Source organism: Talpa occidentalis, unplaced genomic scaffold (genome assembly GCF_014898055.3).
Source record: "Talpa occidentalis isolate TD23 unplaced genomic scaffold, MPIMG_talOcc4v2.1 talOcc4.12, whole genome shotgun sequence".
NCBI lineage: Eukaryota > Metazoa > Chordata > Mammalia > Eulipotyphla > Talpidae > Talpa > Talpa occidentalis.
In genome coordinates this window covers 62036141-62052373 of record NW_023601212.1, presented here as the reverse complement: position 1 = coordinate 62052373, position 16233 = coordinate 62036141, and the positions used below count along the sequence as shown (strand labels likewise).

At 37.1% G+C, this 16233-nt stretch overlaps 1 long non-coding RNA gene across 1 annotated transcript in view; it reads right to left on the bottom strand.

Moving 5' to 3' along the window:
* LOC119240075 (uncharacterized) overlaps positions 1-16233 on the bottom strand; it is a 31815-nt gene that overhangs the window by 11675 nt on the left and 3907 nt on the right. The window contains exon 2 of the long non-coding RNA XR_005124072.2: positions 3776-3899. This is a non-coding gene — a long non-coding RNA (uncharacterized LOC119240075). The remainder of the gene's footprint in view (positions 1-3775; positions 3900-16233) is intronic.

Here is a 16233-nt window from a genome sequence, read left to right as displayed (position 1 = left end):
TTATTGTATTTTCAGGTTGTTCTATAGATATTTCAACTCTGCCATACTTTGAATATTTGCCACCGCTGTACGAGCTCTGATAGTTCTTTAGCTCACAGGATCTGGGTAGCTGTCTCCCCCAAGGAGTTGTACTTTTCCCAGATTTGTAGTCTTTCCCTATTATGTGCAGTTTATTATTTGGTCAAAGTTTCAATTTCAATACAGATTTCCGGAGCTAACGTGGAAACTTACCCCCTTTACTACTTCTATTCAACAGTGGCTGGAATAAAAGATATAAAAAAGTCTGGAGAGGGAGAGAGGTTAAATAAAAGGAAGGGAAGAGCACAAGGTACCATGACGGTCAGAGAACTGTGGAAGCTACACCTGAAGAGAGAACAATGATGTAAGAAAGGAAAAAAAAAATAACTATAAGAAAGAAAGTATCAAAATCAACAAACAACTATGAACCAGAGACACTCTATGGGGGATGGGGGGCGGGGAAAGGAGGGCTTGGGGGTCAAAATAAGGGGGTTGTAATTGTATGGGGAATATAAAAATAAAATTTAAATTAAAAAAATAGAAGTAATTATGCTCAGTGAAATAAGTCAGAAGGAAAAAGAAAAAAAAATATCAGATGGTTTCACTTATAGGAGGAATATAGGGGAACCAAATAAGACATCAGGGGGAACAATAACAATAATAACAACAGAAAACACAACAAAACAAACAGACAATTATAAACCAGATACATCCTGCAGGGGAGGAGGAGGAAGAGGGATCAGAGGGAGGGAGGAAGGAGCACAGGTGACTGGTGTATGGGTAAAATGGTGAAGGAAATTCTATAGGGATTGGAGGGAGGAAGAAATGTTGTTTAAAAATGAACAATGATGTAATATATATAAATTTAAAAAAATTTTAAAAATTCTCTGACTTAAAAAAATAAATAAAATAAAATTAATTTTTAAAGAAGTCTATTCACAAGTAACATAATAATGTGCATAGAAGACCCTAAGATAGCCTCAAACTATGTACATTATAGCTAGTATAAAATTTTCTCAAGGTCACAGGATATAAAATTAATGTACAAAAAATTTAATTTTAATTCTATATACTAATAATGAAATTTGGACAATAAAATTTTTTTAAATATAACAATGTATCCCAAGTATATGAATATACTTAGAGTCAGTTTTAGTCAGTTTTATGCTATATATAAGACCTATACATGCAAAACTACAAACACTGCTGAGATTAAAGTACTAAATAAATGGAAAGATATGCCATGTTCATAGATTAAGAATGCATAAAATTAGGATGCTGAACCCCTTGAAATTAATTGATGAATTCAAAGTAAAATAAACCATTATCATTCAGCTTTTAAAATGAAATTGACAAGGTATTTATAAAATCTCTAGGAAAATGCTAAAGACCAAAAAATAGTCAAAGTGATCTTGAAAAAAAACTTTAAGAACACACACTACTTGTTTCAAGACTTAATGCAAAACTATTGTGGTCAAGAAAGTGTGATAGTAATGTACAGATAGGTCAATGAGAAAAAAAAGAGTTCAAAAATAAGCTCATACTTTTACAGTGAACTGATTTTTTTAAACTAAGAATCCAAAGTAATTCAATGGGGGAAATTCTTTTCAATAAATAATACTGGATCAACTGGTAACCTACATGAAGATAAATGAGCCTCAACTTATACCTCACACAATATGAAACACTTATTTTGAGATGGCTCATGAGGCTAAATATAAAAATTAAACAGATACAATTTCTAGAAGAGAGCAAAGAAAAATAGCTTCATGATATTGGTGTAGGCAATACTTTCCTAGACAGGAGCTAGTACCTAGTACCTATTTCATGGTCCAGGTTCTTTATCTTCTTTGTGAAGCTTGCTCCTAGATAATCAGTTCTTTAGATGTGATTGTAAATGGGACTATTTTCTTGACTTTTTCCTCTAGGCCATTGTTTGCATATAGGCACACAGCATGAGGTATCATTTTATCACTCACAATGCTTCTTTTATTCCCTTATTTTGGCCTACTAAATTAGAAAAATATCAACTCCCAATACAGAGTGTTGAGAATAGAAGCATGTCTTGACTGTGTCATATGGATCCAGATATTCAACCTGGACCCAGAAACACAGATTTCTCACTGAAATATGTCATTGTGTGTCAGTTGTCTTTCTTCAATGAGAGGGAAATTCTGAAATGTAAGTGAAGACTCAAGAATCAAGATCTATGTGTGAAATAGTGCCAACTCAGTCTTCATTTGCAAATCTTAATATCTAATCCTCGTTAATAAAAATGGTGATTCTATTGATCCCAAACTAATAGGTCCTGGATATATGAATGCTGAATATGCTTCTAGAATCTATCATCTGAGCAAGTTGCCAATTGTAAGATTGGCATAATAGAATTCTTTGTGTGAATAAGAAAGTCTTAATATCATTCCTCATTTCAGAGCCTCAAACATTACATTTCACTGTAATATAATCACTTGCACTTTTCACAATTTCCTTCAAAACCTCAGTCAAGCCCAACTGCCAGTTTACTAATCATTAGCTATGCTGGAAAGAAATAATAACCATAAATATGTGTAGAAACAGAATTCTCCAGCAAGTTCAGGGAAGTTGTTGCAGTATAGCTAGTTGATCATTTCGTGATTTCCATGAACAACTAAGACTTTTAAAAATGGAGATTCTAAAGAAGAGATTTATTACAGATTCTTTGACTAAGCACTACCCTCTGAGACTTTTCTGGTATACACTCTGATAGCATAGATATGTTCTGTTCACATATCTTATCACGTTTGTCTACTTGTTTAATTTTTCTTTTTTTGACTGGACTCAGAGCCCAGAGGAGGCAAAGACAATCTATCTTGCTGGTGTTGTGCAGCTAGCTATTTAGCAGAATGCTTTGCACATTGTGAAGTCTCAACACATTTCTTTGAATGTATAAATGAATTACTTAGTAAACCAGTCAAGTTGAAATACAAAGTTAAGATAAAAATTTAATGTGAAAGCTAAGCTAACCATTTTTCATCTGTTAAAATAGTTAATATGGTCTTCCCTCATGGTGCAAGGGGTTAAGAACAGCAATATGAAGCTATCCCCAGCTTCTGCAGTATGAGTTAGATCCCCTGTCCAGGGAGCTACCCACATGGCGCAGCAGACCTCTCCTGTCTCACCCACTGCTCCCCTCAGCAGTGTAGATCCACCTATTTGGTTCCCCACTCTGTGTCTGGTGAGTCCTCTCACCACCCGTACCTCTGGCCTGTACCCCAGTTCTTGTATGCATAAATAAATAAATCTTAAAAATAAAAGAATAATGTATTGTCCAAAGACTGGCGTGTGAATTCTAGCATTTCTACAAAAACAAATGATGCAGAATTTTCATAAAATTGCAGTATTTTGCAATCAACTTTATCCCTTTCTTTTACTGAGGAGAAAGCTGGAGCCCAAAGAGGTCAAGTAGTTTGCTCAAAATCACACAGCTAATAATTCAACAATCCCTAGAATCCAGATCTCAAGATGTCAGTAAGATAAGTTATATGTTGCTCCTATGCCAGTGTTGTATGTGTGTTTTAAATCTACCCCTCTGTGAAACCATTATTACTAGAACTATATGTTATTTTATTTTGATATTTCCCTCAAATTTGGGGAACAGAGAAAGGAATCAGTTTGGTAGGGCAGGGAAAGTCTGGAGCAAGATCAAATTTGCAAAGGATTATGCAGGTCAAAGCTTAGTCTGTAGTCCCTATAATCATTCAGGTCTGTGGTCACCTACCTTATTTGAACCTTCATGCCTAGTGGGGCTCCTCTAAATGGCAACTCCACAAACTCAATAATGACAGTGGTATGGATCATTTTTGAGGTCTGTTTGAAAACATCTGAAAATGCCATTTATTTGCCTTAAAAGAAAAGAAACATTTGTTTTATTTGAGAGTGTCCTAACTGTTCATGGTGAACATCCAAAGAAAGCATTTTCTTTCCCAAAAAGTTTTCAAGGAGTATATATTTCTTGCACTGCCAAGAACAAATCTTTAATATGTGAGGCACTTAAGAGCTAAAGTGCATTTTAAAGACATATTAAACTTATCTTTAATAAGTCATTTATCCATGGGAAATTTCAACGGGTGAATTTGTTCACAAGGAAATTAAAAATTGAAGTCATTGTTCAATATAGTGTCTTTAAGATGTACCATTAATCAAAATGGACTTTTACAAGTGCCAATAGACCCTTTTATCAAAATGGGCTTTTACAAATGCCAATAACCTGTTTTCACCATGTAAACTACCAATGGAAAAGAAAATTATGACACAGTTACTGCTCATAGACACCATTTGCACGCAGGAAAACACTTTGTAAATTAAGCAGTAATTTCAATAAAGTCATGTTTTACTAGCATTTCTCAATAACAAATGTACTTGCAAAAGAACCACTGTAGTCGCCTTTGATGTCAAATCTTTCCATATGCCTTATCAGTCTTTGTGGCTACTCTTGGTAACTGCGCTAAAATTAAGCAGTAATTTATTAAAGGTTCATTGCAATGTGGAATCTGAAACCATATCAGCAACCTTTTCATAATCTGTCCCATTAATAACATTTTCTGTCCTGCAATTTGAGGAGATCTTTTGCTCATGCCTGGTTTTGTAACATCATACATTGGTAAGATGGAACATATTGGCTTACTGAGTTCTACAGATCTTCCAAATGTTGACACAAAATCACATTTATCAATATCACCACCAATTGCATCAGAAAAGTGTTTAAGTATTGGGAAGCTGTCAAGCTCATGGTGATGAATAAAATTTTCCAAGATTCCAATTTTCTCTTTAAAACTTTAATTTTATCATTGGCAATAGATACTTGTTTTCCCCGAAGTGACAAGCTCACTTCATTCTTTTTTGAGAAAATGTCTGCCAACTACCGACTACCCGAGTATGAATAACCATAGTGTGTTATTCCTTCTTCCAAGTCAAAAAATACATGTTCCAAGAATAAAGTGGCCAATTCAGTGCACAACTCAAATATTCACACAAATGCTTTTCCTCGAAAATATGAAGTTGTCATATTTCATTATATAGCTGAAGTGTTTTATGTGTGCTTTGCATTTCATTAGACAGAATATTAAAAAGACATGTACTGGTTTTGCCTGTCTTGTCTTGTTTTTTTTTTTGTTTTTTTTTTTTCTTGACTGTGAGTTTGTGGCAATAAAGAATACAGTGATTAGGAGTATAGTGTGGGGCCACCACCTTGATTCATACTAAAGGACTCATCACAGATACATTTTTTTTTTTATTATTTTTAAGATTTATTTATTTATTTATACAAGCACTGGGTACAGTCAGAAGCACGGGAGGGTGAGAGAATTCACCAGAGCCAGAGCGGGGAGCAGAGCAGGCAGAAGGACCGAAGTACACTGCTGAGGGGAGCAGCGGGCGGCAGGAGAGGTCTGCGCGCCATGTGGGACCCTCCTCCGGTGGCTGGGGAGCAGCCGGGGATCGAACCAGCGCTTTAGAGGCTCTGAGCAGCTTCGCAACCCAGCGCTCAACCGCTGCGCCACCGGGAAGGCCCCACAGATACATTATTATAAAAATAATTTTGATTTCATGAACCCCTGATAGGGTCTCGGGGGCTTCCAAGGATCTACTGGACGATCCTTAATTGACACTTTGCCAATGACTGCATTATGTGTATTAATTCTGACAGGCTGTGATTTGAAATATTGAGAGGCTATAAGCTGTCAGAGTCCAGCTCCGGTGAACAAGGTTGAGAGAGGAATCCGATTGAACCGAGGAAATAAAAGAAATGACAGACACAAAATAGAGTTTGAGAGAAGCGGGACCCACAGGATGCAAAGTCTCTCACTCGTGCGCAAACATCCCGAGCGCATGGTGCAACTCATTTTTATTGATACAAGCAGCCCCCACCTCCCTCAGGTTAGTTACTAGACAATGAAGCATTCTCTTAGCATTTGGCCTTGTCGGGGCACACATTTACCGCCAAGGCTCTGCACCATCAGGTTATTCTGTTTCTTTTTCTAATCTAGTTTGTCCCCCAGACATAGTTTCCGCAGACACAAGAAAGAACATCCCCTTCTGTGCACCGGCCAGTCTTCGAGCCGAGCTGATCGGTTTTTTAGCCATGACCAGTCTTCTAGCCACGACCTTGATATTTTCCTCCTCTCAGCACTGTATGCCTTAGGGGTCTCCAACAATAAGCGAGAGACAAGGAGGGAATATCCCAATTTAGGCTTTTAAAAGGTTAGCTTAGTTCCTACTTGGGTTATTTCATGAAAGATACTTAAAGGAGTGCATCTTAGGGCACTTCTAAATTTGAGCATTGCAGTTCAATGGTAAAATGAAGGAATGCTGTGAACTAAAATCTAACATAGACAAAGAGATTAAACACAACAATTTGTATCTGACATGTTAAAATGCATGTGGATTCTCTCTATTATTATTTTCTTTCTACAATGGGAATAATGTTAATTTGACAATAGTTCACAGACTATGTTTGAACAGTACCCCAAATTTTTGTAAAGCATATAAGAGATATATTCTAAGTTTTTCAATAAATGTAAACTCTGTGACATTAATTTATTCCATTGGATAACATCTCTACTACTAACTTCAGAATTGGGGGAAATTTATCCTAAAAGCAAAAGAACAGACAAGGGCTCCATATGGGTACAAATGTACTTCATTTGATACAGCAAGTTGTGGACCAACCAGAAAGTATAGTTTTACACATCAAGGCAATTAATATTTATTAAGAAAATTTAGTTTTGAAAAGAACACTCAATTGAATCTTCGTGTAATCACTTCCTGCTCTTTGAAACCTTTTATTGGTTGTCTTTTCCAAGGATAAAAGTAAAGGCTTTTCCTTGTACAAAATATAGAACATAATTTACATTTTTCAAGAATAGAAAAAGGGGAAAAAGTCATGAAAAAATAACTTAATACCATATAACCATTTTGTACTTTTTAAGGGAAAAATACATATTTACTGCAGAAAATTTGGAAAATACACAAATAATAGTTGACATAAAATAGGAATAAATGGAAATAAAAATAGTTGTAACCACTTCTAATCTCTCTTTCTCTCATTAAACCAGTTCCTTAGTTGGAACTTAGTGCAAATAAAAGCATGAAACAGTTTTTTTTTTTTTTATCCTCATCATGGCCTTCAACTAGTCTAGGTTGCAGCTTTATTTTCTATCTCTTAATGATACACAGGAAGAACACAACGCTTTTCCACTTTAATCTCACAGCCAGTGTACACTTCAGAGTCTCCTATTGCAAGGCATTTAAAGAGTACACTGGATCTGGAGTCTACCATGTGGATATCTCCCTGGCCAGCCGGGAATAGAACCCAAGCTGCAGAGACTATAGACAGCTTCACACACCAGGGAGGCGCATGTCTTTTAAGAGTCTTTAAGCATAATTTTATATCACACCATCTGTCACATGATTATTTTATAACTCTCCATGGCTGTTGCATTCAATTTTTTACAAATCTGATTTCCTTACAACAGATTTGGAAAAAAAAAAAAAAAAACCAGGCAAATTCAATGTGTATTGAAACCCTACTGCAAGCTTCTGTCAATTAGACCCTCCCTAAAGATTTTCAGTGTGGCTGAAATGAGGTTAGTTAAGCGTTGCGTGAAAGAATTTGAGTGGTCTTTGTCCCTGTTTCCTGGACGGCCCTCGAAGTCTTTGGAATTTCCCTAGTGATGACAGTGTCCTGGTGACTCTTGGTGGGCCAAGCTGTGTCTTGGGTCCACACTGTGTCCACGCTAACAAAATGACTATGGTGGGGTCCTAGATAGCTTCTGGCCAGACCAAAAAGGCCAACTGTGTTAGTAGAGGGTTTCATGAAAGAAAGAGAGGCTGGAGATTGAGTGAAATCACATGGCCAATAACTCAATCAATCTGCCTTTGAAACAAAGCCCCACTAAAAATTCTGGACACCAAAAATACCCCACACCTCTGGTATGAGTAATCAAAACTGCATTAGTCAAGCTAGCAAAGGAAAAATTCAATTTAATAACATACCTATGGGGAATCTAAAATCTGAAGAAAATGGAGTGGACCAGGGAATATGTCTCCTGTGTTCAAGGACTTGAGCATCCCGAAGGGGGTGATATTTCACATGACAGACAAGAATGGAATCACCTCATCCTCGCTCCGAGAGTAAAGACGAGATTCTCAGACAGAGGGAACATGTTTGCTGATAAATCTATACCTGAATGATCTCTACAAACTACCTTCCTTTGGGTGGAGCAGTAATTGCTTCTCTGATTAGGAAAAAGGGCAAAGGACAAAAAAATACTAAGGCCTTCACTGCTTTAAACTTAAAATAATCTGCATTCTTTACATAATGGTCATAGGATTCCTGAGGCTCAGGTATCACTGTTAGTTTATATCAAGGTGACACATATTGGAAGAGGCCTATTGTAGCCATATTGAGAAACGCCTACCTGACCGTTTTGGGGAAACTGACCCCACACAACCAAGTTTGCTCCAGGTGAGTTATTGCAGTTGTTACAGTCAAGTGAAATGATCCATGCATCCTTGCAGGCTTTGAAAATCCAACATTTCCAGGGTGGTTCTGCCCATTCCTCTCCATCAAACTAATTGTTATTGCTTATTTCTGGCTCCTTTCATTTAAGTCTATTGAGCATAGTGAGCACTAGAGCAAATTATCCAGTTGATTCTTATTTTCTCTTGAATCTTCATTCCAATAATTTTCCTGGGAGATGTCACTTCATCTTTGTGTGTGTATGCTATATGGGATAAGCAGGATTCTGAACTCATTCACTGGTAAATGGAATCATGTTTCAAAGGTCCAGTGGAAATAGTTTTTGGAAAACATTGTGATGGGTTAAGTGTAAATGAATCAGAAATATAAGGATTGTATTACCCTGAAAATGCACATGAGCTAAAAAAATGAAGGGAAGGAAAAATTTCCACCCAAGTTCCTTAAGAAAAAATTGGAAAGCGTTGCCAAGAAATGACAACATGTTTTTCCAACACTCACATGCAGTTCAAATTCCCTCCCTTTCCTTTACAGTCACCTGACAGAAAAATATATGATATTCAGGTGTTTTCCTCCACCCAGAAGTGTGACTATTAATTCAATTAATTAGGGTCCAGAGTTTCTTCCCATTATGTAAATTAAAGGGGTGCCTTCAAATTTACAAGACCTGCTGAAGCAATGGCAGGCAGGCAGCACCCACGAAGCCCTGAAGCTCTGATGCACTTCTCTTCACGGGCTTTTCTCAGGACCAGAGGGGCTTATGCTACCATTCAAAGTTAACAGAAGCTTCCATCCATCATAAAGTTTGACTTTCTAGAGGAAACAGTGTAGGCAACAATGATGTCCTTTTGTCTTCTGGTTCATATGTACTATTCCTTTCTACAGAAAGTCAGAAACTTCCTTTCCCAGACATTGCAAAAGAGGAGAGAACTATTCTCCCTGGGATTGAGTAATTAATGCTTCAGCGAGCTTTTGTTCTGTAACAAATCACAACCAAATTTAGTGGTCTAAAACAATAAAGACCTATTATTCTCAATATCCTGTAGGTTGCCTGGGAAATTCTTCAAGTCTGGGCTGACTTGGCTAGAGTTTGATGGTCTAGACTGGCCTCTCTCTCTCTGAGTTGTGGGTAATTTCTATTGTCTTATGTTCCATTTCTCTATGTTCCCAATTATGTATATTAATTATCCATTAATTTTTTTATATGGGGAGCTATTTTTCTTTAATGTTTATATCAATGGATTCATGATGTACATAGTTTTGTATTGATTTGATTGAGTAAAAATTTTATTGTTAGAGTTCCATCATCTTTAAAAATTCTCCAAAACATAATTTTAATATCTGCCTAAAATTCTTTAATTTGGAGTATGCCTCATAATTGAAGTAATCCTGTTTCTTCAGTTGATACTTAAGTTATTCCTATGTTTCACAGTATAAATAATACTGAAGTGACTATTTATAAACAAAAGTTGAATCTCTCATTTTTGGATCTCTTAAATTGTGATTATTGTGTCACAGGCAAAGTCTTCCAAGAATCTTAAGAAGATCCTAATTACATGGTATGAGGGTCCATTCCTCTAGCACCGGATGAGAGTCTGAGTGTAGTCCCACACAGCTCTTTTGCAGTGTAGCTGGGGACACGTATTTTTATAAGCAAGAAAATGGGAAGGAGTGCTTTGTTTAAATCCACATCATTTTGATTATTGGTCTGTGTGAACACTGAAAAATATATGTGTTTTTTTTTATACTTTTCCATAAAATATATCTTCTTGACCTTTGCTTTTCTTATTTTTTTAAGATTTACTTTTATTTATTTATGCATATCAGAACTGGGGTATATGCCAGAGGGGCAGGGGTGGTGGTAGGAGGGAGAGAGGATTCACCAGAGACAGTGAGAAGCAGAATAGGCAGATGCACTGAAATACAATGCTGAGGGGAGCAGCAGAAGCCAAGACCGGAGAGGTCAGCCTCTCCTTGTGGGTCAGCTCCCTGGCCAGGGATCAAACTCATGCCTCAGTGGCTGGAGTTAGCTTGATAGTGCTGAGACTTTAACCCCTGCACCATCAGGGAGGCCCCCTTTGATTTTCTTTATATTGGATTTTAGCCTTGTAAAACTTCTTTATATGTGGTTATTAACTCATGTTTGTCATGTCTATGTAACATTTCCCCCCAGTTATTCACATCGTACATTTTTTATGATTTTTCACATATATTTCATATATTTTTGATGATATTTCAAATTTGTAAGTGCATAACTTTATCAATATTATTTTTTCATTATATTATACTCAGTACAACCTATGTGATTCAGAGAGTACAAATATACTTTTATTTTCTGGAGGGTTTGTTTGTTTTGTTTTGGTTGTTAACATTTATCTCTTTAGTCCAACTTGGATTTCATTTCCTCTACTGTGTGGGTTGAAGCTCCAAACTGATCCATCTAGCCCTTAACTCATTTTGGTTCCATTCTTTGTTGTCTAATCCATACCTTCTCCAGGGTCGGATGATACATCCTAACACCCAATTATTCACTCAGCATCTCCACTAAAACATGTGTATAACTAATATATAAAGACTAAACTTTGTAACTTCTATACCCACCTTGCTTCCCCACTGACTTCTCTCTCTTATAGAATGGGATATTCATCCTTCTATTTGTTCATTATTTCTCTATTTCTTTCATACGTCCACATCCATTTCATCAGCTAAAACAGAAGCCTTACTTGAAAATAATCAGTCTGACCATTCTTCCTGCCTGCACTGCTTCTGCTCTAGTCCAACATCACTCTTGGCTGCACAATTACAACCACCTCTTAACTGGTCTGTGTACTTCTGCTTTAGACCAGCTCAGGCTGTTCTCAAAATAGCAGCAGAATGATGGGTCCTTCCTCTGCCCAAAGCTCCAATTGGTTTCTTTTCTCATACACAGTAACAGTGAAATGCCTATTTTAGTTTTTGAAGTCCAACACTCTCCTTCTTTCCTATTGCTTGACACTTCTTTCACTTATATCCAATTACAGTGGTTTACTTGGTAGATTTTGAGGTCTATGCCTGCTCCGGCCTTAGAGCCTTTACATCTTCTGTTTCTTGTCCCTGGAATACCCTTCCAGAGAGATGCCTGGCTCCTGCTCCAATTCTCTTTAAATCACTGCCCAAATGTCACTTTGTTGCCAAAGCATTTGCTAGCCACATCATTAAAAATCTCAAACAACACCTGCACCTCCCTTTGCTCTACCTTGTTTTTCTTTGTGGTACTTATAGCCATGTGACATACTGTGTTTTGTATCATGTACTTGTTTAGTGTCTGACTCCCCACACTAGAAGGTAACCATAGAGACAATAATACTGTTTCCTTTTTAAAAAAAAAAATTTATTTATTTATCTATACAAGCACTGGGTACATTCAGAAGCCGGGGAGAGTGAGAGAATTCACCAGAGCCACAGCAGAGAGCAGAACAGGAAGACTGATGAAGTACACTGCTGAGGGGAGCAGCAGAGGGCAGGAGAGGTCTGCGGCCCAGGATCGAACCGGAGTTGCAGAGGCTGCGGGCAGCTTCGCAGCCTAGTTCTTAACCGCTGCGCCACTGGGGAGGCCCTAATACTATTTCCTTTAACTCACTGATGAATCTTCAGTGTCTAAATTTTTATTCTTAATATCCCATCAAGCATTTTTTGGTGTGTTTATCCTGTTAAACACTTTGAAAAAAAGAAATTTTTCCATGTTTGATTATATTTGAGTTATATATATATTTATATATTTTATATATTTTTATATATAATATATATTTATATAATATATAATTATATATTGGTTTTTGTTGTTGGGTCTAATTAAATGTATTTGAGCAGTTTATGTGTTTTTAAATTTGCTTTTGAAATTTGTTAGTGTGGGGCCTCCCCGATGGCGCAGCGGTTGAGTGCTGGGTTGCAAAGCTGCCTGCAGCCTCTGCAGCACCAGTTCGATCCCCGGCTGCTCCCCGGCCACTGGAGGAGGGTCCCACATGGTGCGCAGACCTCTCCTGCCACCTGCTGCTCCCCTCAGCAGTGTACTTCGGTCCTTCTGCCTGCTCTGCTCCCCGCTCTGGCCCTGGTGAATTCTCTCACCCTCCCGTGCTTCTGACTGTACCCAGTGCTTGTATAAATAAATAAATAAATCTTTAAAAAAAAAAAAAGAAATTTGTTAGTGTGAAAAGCCAGAGCAATTACTATCCAATATTCTTGTGCCCCACATATTATCTGAATTTTTTCAAAATAAAGTCATCATGGTGGTATCCCAAGAGTATCACAGACTTTCATGTTTAAAGACTGCCAAAGGAGAATCTTGAGTCTCTTTGCAACACTTTTTAAATTTTCCTGTAACTGAGAATATAATAGATTGTGGTCTATAATTGTTTTTGAACTTTATTTCCCACCCCCCATTTTCTATTATAAGAATTTCATTCTAAATGTAATAATTTGTCCTGAAAATTTCCATGTCTAGATGAAAATGCAGTATAACTAGTCCTCCCTGCCAAATTTCTGTATCCCAAAAAAAAGAACTTTTAAAAAGTAAAGCCTGGGCCTCCCTGGCGGCACAGGGGATTGAGCGCAGCGCTATGAGGCTGTCCACGGCCTTTGAGGTGTGAGTGCGATCCCTGGCCATCTGGGGAGCAGCCCACATGGCACAGCAGACCTTTCCTGTCTCACCTGCTGCTCCCCTCAGCAGTGTATTTCCATACATCTGTCTGTTCTGCTCCCTGCTCTGTCTGGTGAATCTTCTCACCCTCTGTGACTCTAGCCTGTGCACCACTTAAAAAAAAAAAAAAGTATAGCCTATTATTTGAGAAATTTTCTTTAAAATGTGAAAATAGAATTTTTAAATAAAATCTAGGTATAATTATTTATTTTCCATTTTAGAGAAATTTCCTTTTTAATCAAAAGAAAAGTTTAAAAATAACTAAATTAAAATCAAATACAATGAAACTAAACTATCACATACATGGTGGGGATGGTGTCAACATTCTGCTTTGTAGATAGTTCTTCTATTAGGTATTGCCTTTATCCATATATTTTTCATTCCTAAAATTAAGTCCTAGGTAATAAAGGAATCAGAATTATCCCTACTCATCCTAGTCATGTCCTTCTCATTTTGAGGCATTAAAATAAAGAGAGAGAAAAAAGAGAGAACTTGAGAGGAAAAATCAGGAAAGTCTCTTTGGCATAGTTTGTAAAGCTCGAAAGTGTGGACTTTTTAGAGGTTTCATTGAAAAGAAAGCAACACCTTCTCACCACCTCCTCCCCATCCTGCCCTAACTCCATTCCTCATTGCCTGCCTTTGAGTACACCATCCATCCAGAGAGTGATGGCTCTCTAGTGTCTCAGTTGTACCCTTGAGATTCACCATGAATTGCTGACAAAATGTATTTTATCATAAAACTTCTGAATAACTTTCCAACAAATGGATGATGCCATATACGTCTACCATAAATTCACAACCACAAAAACTGTTACTTCACAAAAATAAGCCATGAATTTAAGTATGATTGACTGTTTAAAAATCTTCCCAGTATTAATGTTTGATACTTGTTCTTTATTTTGTGATGCAGATGATCAACAATGGGCACCAAAAGATTTAAGCAAAATTTGAGATAATTTTAAACTAAAGAAATTCCATGCGCATCTAACTTGAATCTGCAAATTAGAGAGAGACTGGCATCATGACATGTCAGTGAGCAAAACTCATGGACCATTGACCCAAGAAGCATGAGGAGCCCACTGTGATGTGTCAGGATGAAGGACTCTAATCTAGCATGAGTAATAGATGTTGTAAGATAAAAGGGTTGCATAATCAAATGTGATCAAAAACTGCTGGGTTAAGGAAAGTTAAATATATCTTTTGACCTCCAGGGTACACTGCCACTCTAATATGCTAATATGCAATATGAATTTGCGAAAGGAGGTAGTGACTGCAAAATATTTCATTCATATAATATGGCCTTAAACTGAAAGTCACATAGCACCTCAGAATCTAACAGGGAATGACCATTCTAGGAAGGAAACTCACCAAATCCTAACTTCCTATTACAACTTTTCATAACACATGATAAAAATAAGACAATTTATCTAAGAGAAAGAGAATTTTGGAAGTAAAGCATGAAGAAACTGCAATAAAATAATAGTATTTAGTCTCATATCAATAGATATTCTTGAGATTTAATAAGAATTAAACAAGTTTCACTTAGGATTATGTTTGCCTGCAAACAATAAAACTTAAAACAGTAGATTAGAAGTTTGTCTTTGTATTATGAATAAAAGTCAGGCATAGTTTGTGCAGGGCAGTCAATTCAGATCAGTGATCATCAAGACCCTCAGTACAGGGCTTCAGCTCATTGTCAGTTTGCAACAATCACATCTTTGCTGCAGCCAATGGGAAAGAGAAAAGAGGACATGAAACACTCCTTACCATCTAAGGATGCTTCTGTGAATTTGTACATGGACCACAACAAGGGAAGCTGGGAAATATAGTTCTTTATTCTAAGTGGCCATTTACTCACTAAAACTGGGAATTCTATCATTATAAGGAGAAAATGTCATGGTATTAAAGAGAAAAATGTATTAAAGAAAGTATATGAAGAAAAAAGGGCACAGTCAGCCAAAGGAACATGCTTAGCTTATATCTGGGAGGTAAAAGCAAATGTTTCTAGGTAGAAATCTGAATATCTCAAAAGCATGGCTCCATGAAGACAAATTTTCCTGCCCTACTTGTCTCTTCTTCTTTCCCACCCTCTCCCATCAAGGTTAGGGAGTCTGGGAAGACTTGAGTAAGAAAAGGAGAAGAAATATATCTTACCCTCCTCTGGGAACTGCCCGACCATCCTTTGCTTGGGTGAGGAGAAACTGTGGTTTTGAGTGAAATAAATTGTATTATTACATGCAATTGGACAGTTAAAATTACTGAATTGTGGAGCCTCCCTGATGGCGCAAGGGGTTAAGACACAACCTATGGAGCTATCCGCAGCCTCTGCGTCGCGAGTTTGATCCCCGGCCAGGGAGATACCCACATGGTGCAGCAGACCTCTACTGACTCGCCCACTGCTCCCCTCAATGGTGTATTTCAGTCAATCCACCTGTTCTGTACCCCACTCTGTCTCTGGTAAATCCTCTCACCCCCCAACTTCTGGCCTGTACCCCAGTTCTTGTATGCATAAATAAATCTTTAAAAAAAAATAAAATTACTGAATTGTGAACTTTAAGTGATTATAGGATTAAAACATCCTATAATCACTTAAAGTTCACAATTCAGTAGCAATAAGGGTTCAGAAATGTTATAGGTATTTGCCTGAGGATTTTTATTCACCAGCAAAGAAGAGTTTTCCTGAATAAAGGCTAATTAGAAATAAAAGTAGAAATCATTTGTGATTATATTCCATGAGCATTGATTGTACAAAGCAAAGGCTACATAACAGCTACTTCAAAGGGTTTCTGTGAAGATTGTGTTTAAAAAATGAATGCAAGAAAATAGTAGAAAGCAAGGCATTAAAAAAAAGTTGATTTTTCCCCTTATTCATTCAACAAATATGTATTGAATTCATATTATTATCAACATTGGTGTTCAGAATAAAGACCTAGAAGGGGAAAAAAATCATAGATAACAGTAGAAATGGCTTGGGGGTGGGGGGCAGACAAGAGGTACTTACCTCAATTCTTGTCTCACTCCCTAC